Source organism: Harmonia axyridis, chromosome X (assembly GCF_914767665.1).
Source record: "Harmonia axyridis chromosome X, icHarAxyr1.1, whole genome shotgun sequence".
Classification (NCBI taxonomy): domain Eukaryota; kingdom Metazoa; phylum Arthropoda; class Insecta; order Coleoptera; family Coccinellidae; genus Harmonia; species Harmonia axyridis.
The window spans coordinates 31,027,234-31,032,233 of NC_059508.1; the positions used below are offsets into that span (position 1 = coordinate 31,027,234).

Consider the following 5,000-nt stretch of genomic DNA (forward strand, 5'->3'; position numbering starts at 1 on the left):
CCGGACTCATTTTTATGAATATCCCCAGTCAGTAAGAACGTTATTTCGCCAATATATACCAACAATAAACCATATTCCAATAGCTGAACCAAAAATATAATTCCCGATCCAAACGTTCTGCATCGCCCAACGCGACCACCTTCCCTATATATGTCAGGAGAGCACAGGGTTCCCCTCCAGACAACACTTACGCTCTATCCCCGACTCTCGGTCGATCGATAGGCCAGGTCAGCGGTGTCTGTTTCGGCCGAAGCTCGGACTTTGGTCAAAATGTTCCGATACAAAATTTGAACCAAGATAGATACAGATATGATTCCTTCTTAAATATACGTTGATTATCGAACAGAATATGGTAAATATTTTGCGATGACCGAGGATTTCATGAATTTTTTTTTTTTTTCGAAAAAATTTTCTATTATCGGAATTTCCTCAAATTTCATTTGGTTGCCTCCTAATGCTTATTAAAAATGATAACCAACAATCAGAATCATTATTTATCATTTATTTCAATTTTTATAATGAAAAACGTTCACGTCCTTTCGCGCCTCTCGATCGTCGTTTACGTGATGCATCGGTCAGCCCTAGTTTACGTGGTGCATCGGTAAGATCGAGTTCACGTTCTGCATCGGTCTGATCGAGTTTACGTTGTGCATCGGTAAGATCGAGATTACGTGGTGCATCGGTAAGATCGAGTTCACGTTCTGCATCGGTCTGCCTGAGTTTACGTGGTGCATCGGTATGATCGAGTTTACGTTCTGCATCGGTGTGATCTAGTTTACGTTGTGCATCGGTAAGATCGAGATTACGTGAAGCATCGGTATGATCGAGTTTACGTTCTGCATCGGTCTGGACTCTGAGATATATTTTCGACGTGAAAATGTTCCGATACAACTTTTGAACCAGGATAGTTAGAGAGATGATTTTTTCTGGGATGTACGTTGATTGGGGAATGGATTGTGGAAAATAACTTGCCATGACCGAGGTGTTCTCGAATTTTTTTTTTTTTTCGAAAAATATTTTCTGATTTTGGATTTCACTCAAATTTGATTTCGTTGCCTTCTAATGTGTTCTAAAAGAGTAAATCAGTAATCAGAATCGAAAAATATTTTTCGGATTTTTTTTTTTTTGAAAAAAAATTTTCTGATTTTGGAATTTCCTCAAATTTGATTTGGTTGCCTTCTAATGTGTTTTTAAAGCGTAAATCAGTAATCAGAATCAATATTCATTGTCGACTTTAATTTTTATAAGGAAAAATGTTCACGTCCTTAAACGCCTCCCCATCATTAGCCCGAGTCCAAGTCGATGTCAGTCCCGAGCGGACGGTGTCAGATACTACCTATCGCCCCGGTCTGGACTTGGCGAGGTATTTCGACGTGAAATGTTCCGATACAACTTTTGAACCAGGATAGTTAGAGAGATGATTTCTTCTATGTTGTACGTTGATTGTGGAATGGATTGTGGGAAATAACTTGCCATGACCCAGGTGTTCTTGAATTTTTTTTTTTTTCGAAAAAAATTTTCTGATCTTGAAATTTCCTCAAATCTGATTGCGTTGCCTTCTAATGTGTACTAAAAGAGTAAATCAGTAATCAGAATCAATATTCATTGTCGACTTTAATTTTTATAAGGAAAAATGTTCACGTCCTTAAACGCCTCTCCATCGTTACCCCGACTCCAAGACGATGTTAGACCGGAGCGGACGGTGTCAAATGCGACCGATCTCCCCGGTCTGGACTTAGCGAGATATTCCGACGTGAAATGTTCCGATACAAAAATTTAACTGTGATAGTTAGAGAGATGGTTCCTTTTGTGATGTACGTTGATTGTGTAATAGAATATGGAAATAAACTTGAGATGACCGAGGTCTTCTGGGTTTTTTTTTTTTTTTCGAAAAATATTTTTCGATTTCGGAAATCCCTCAAATTTCATTGAGATATGTCCTAATGTGTTCTTAAAACTTAAATCAACAATCAGAATTAATATCCAAAAGTTATTTCATTTTTTATAAGGAAAAACGTTCACGTCCTTTCCGCTCCCAAAAAGTGAGATATCATAGAAAATATCGCTATATTTGTTGTTTACGGCCATACCACGCTGAAATTGCCAGTTCTCGTCAGAACACTGAAGCCAAGCAGCGTCGGGCGCGGTTAGTACTTGGATGGGTGACCGCTTGGGAACACCGCGTGCTGTAAGCTTTTTTTTTACGTTCTGCATCGGTCTGCCGAGATAACGTGGTGCATCGGTATGATCGAGTTTACGTTCTGCATCGGTAAGATCGAGATTACGTGATGCATCGGTAAGATTGAGATTACGTGGTGCATCGGTAAGATCGAGTTTACGTGGTGCATCGGTAAGATCCAATTCACGTTCTGCATCGGTAAGATCCAGTTCACGTGGTGCATCGGTAAGATCGAGATTACGTGGTGCATCGGTAAGATCGAGTTTACGTGGTGCATCGGTAAGATCCAATTCACGTTCTGCATCGGTAAGATCCAGTTCACGTGGTGCATCGGTAAGATTGAGATTACGTGGTGCATCGGTAAGATCGAGTTTACGTGGTGCATCGGTAAGATCCAATTCACGTTCTGCATCGGTAAGATCCAGTTCACGTGGTGCATCGGTAAGATTGAGATTACGTGGTGCATCGGTAAGATCGAGTTTACGTGGTGCATCGGTAAGATCCAATTCACGTTCTGCATCGGTAAGATCCAGTTCACGTGGTGCATCGGTAAGATCGAGATTACGTGGTGCATCGGTAAGATCGAGTTTACGTGGTGCATCGGTAAGATCCAATTCACGTTCTGCATCGGTAAGATCCAGTTCACGTGGTGCATCGGTAAGATTGAGATTACGTGGTGCATCGGTAAGATCCAGTTCACGTGGTGCATCGGTAAGATGGAGATTACGTGGTGCATCGGTAAGATCGAGATTACGTGGTGCATCGGTAAGATCTACTTTACGTTCTGCATCGGTCTGCCCTTGTTTACGTGGTGCATCGGTAAGATCGAGATTACGTGAAGCATCGGTATGATCGAGTTTACGTTCTGCATCGGTCTGCCCGATATTACGTGGTGCATCGGTCTGCCCTAGTTTACGTGGTGCATCGGTTTGGACTTAGAGATATATTTTCGACGTGAAAATGTTCCGATACAACTTTTGAACCAGGATAGTTAGAGAGATGATTTTTTCTGGGATGTACGTGGATCGGGGAATGGATTGTGGGAAATAACTTGCCATGACCGAGGTGTCCTCGAATTTTTTTTTTTTTCGAAAAAAATTTTCTGATCGTGGAATTTCCTCAAATTCGATTTGGTTGCCTTCTAATGTGTTTTTAAAGCGTAAATCAGTAATCAGAATCAATATTCATTGTCGACTTTAATTTTTATAAGGAAAAATGTTCACGTCCTTAAACGCCTCCCCATCATCAGCCCGAGTCCAAGTCGATGTCAGTCCCGAGCGGACGGTGTCAGATACTACCTATCGCCGAGGTCTGGACTTGGCGAGATATTACGACGTGAAATGTTCCGATACAACTTTTGAACCAGGATAGTTAGAGAGATGATTTCTTCTATGTTGTACGTTGATTGTGGAATGAAATACGGAAAATAACTCGCCATGACCGAGGTGATTACGATTTTTTTTTTTTTTCGAAAAAAATTTTCTGATCGTGGAATTTTCTCAAATTTGATTTGGTTGCCTCCTTATATGTTCTAGTAGCGATAATCAACAATCAGAATCAAAATCCATGGTCGGGTTTGATTTTTATAAGGAAAAATGTTCACGTCCTTTTTTACAACCCCGACTCATTGACGATGTTAGAACCGAGCCGGCGGTGTCAGATACGACCGATCGCCCCGGTCCCGATCGTCATTTACGTTGTGCATCGGTCTGCCCGAGATTACGTGGTGCATCGGTCTGGACTTAGAGATATATTTTCGACGTGAAAATGTTCCGATACAACTTTTGAACTAGGATAGTTAGAGAGATGATTTTTTCTGGGATGTACGTTGATTGGGGAATGGATTGTGGGAAATAACTTGCCATGACCGAGGTGTTCTCGAATTTTTTTTTTTTTTTCGAAAAAAATTTTCTGATTGTGGAATTTTCTCAAATTTGATTTGGTTGCCTCCTAATGTGTTCTAATAGCGATAATCAACAATCAGAATCAAAATCCATGGTCGGGTTTGATTTTTATAAGGAATAATGTTCACGTCCTTTTTCGCCTATGTTCTTTTTCGACGTGAAAAGTTCCGATACAACTTTTGAACCAGGATAGTTAGAGAGATGATTTTTTCTGGGATGTATGTTGATTGACGTACGAAACTTGGAAAAAAAATAGAAAAGACCGAGGTACTCTAGAAAAAAAATTTATTGAAAATATTTTTTTGATTTCGGAATTAATTCGAAATTCATTCAGATGTCTTCTATCAATATCGCGAAAGAAAAATCAATAATCAGAATCGATATTCATCTAAGATTATTTCCTTTTGGATTGTGTTAACATTCGGTACGATCTTGTCTACGTGATGCATCGGTTTGTTTCTCGGCTCTTGTGAGCAAGTTGGACACTCGAGACGGCCTCCATCGATCGGATTAGGCGGGCTTTAATGTTAACGTGCTGCATCGGTGTGATCTTGTTTACGTCATGCATCGGTATAGCTTTAAATCGCGCCGTAAAGTCGTTCACGTCATGCATCGGTATCTTAAATCGCGCCGAAAAGTCGTTCACGTCATGCATCGGTATCTTAAATCGCGCCGTAAAGTCGTTCACGTCATGCATCGGTATCTTAAATCGAGCCGAAAAGTCGTTCACGTCATGCATCGGTGGCACAAAAAAAAGACGCCGATGCATGACGTGAGCCGACTTTTCGGCGCGATTTAAGATACCGATGCATGACGTGAACGACTTTACGGCGCGATTTAAGATACCGATGCATGACGTGAACCGACTTTTCGGCATGAAGTCAGCTAAAATTATCGTGTGCATCTTGGGTCGGTCC

The 5,000-nt window shown here is 40.9% G+C and overlaps 1 non-coding gene across 1 annotated transcript; it reads left to right on the forward strand.

Moving 5' to 3' along the window:
- Window positions 1–2,076: 2,076 nt before the first annotated feature.
- Window positions 2,077–2,195, forward strand: LOC123686793. Its single transcript, XR_006748552.1, has one exon. It is a non-coding gene; the product is annotated as a 5S ribosomal RNA (ribosomal RNA).
- The last annotated feature ends 2,805 nt before the right edge of the window (window positions 2,196–5,000 follow it).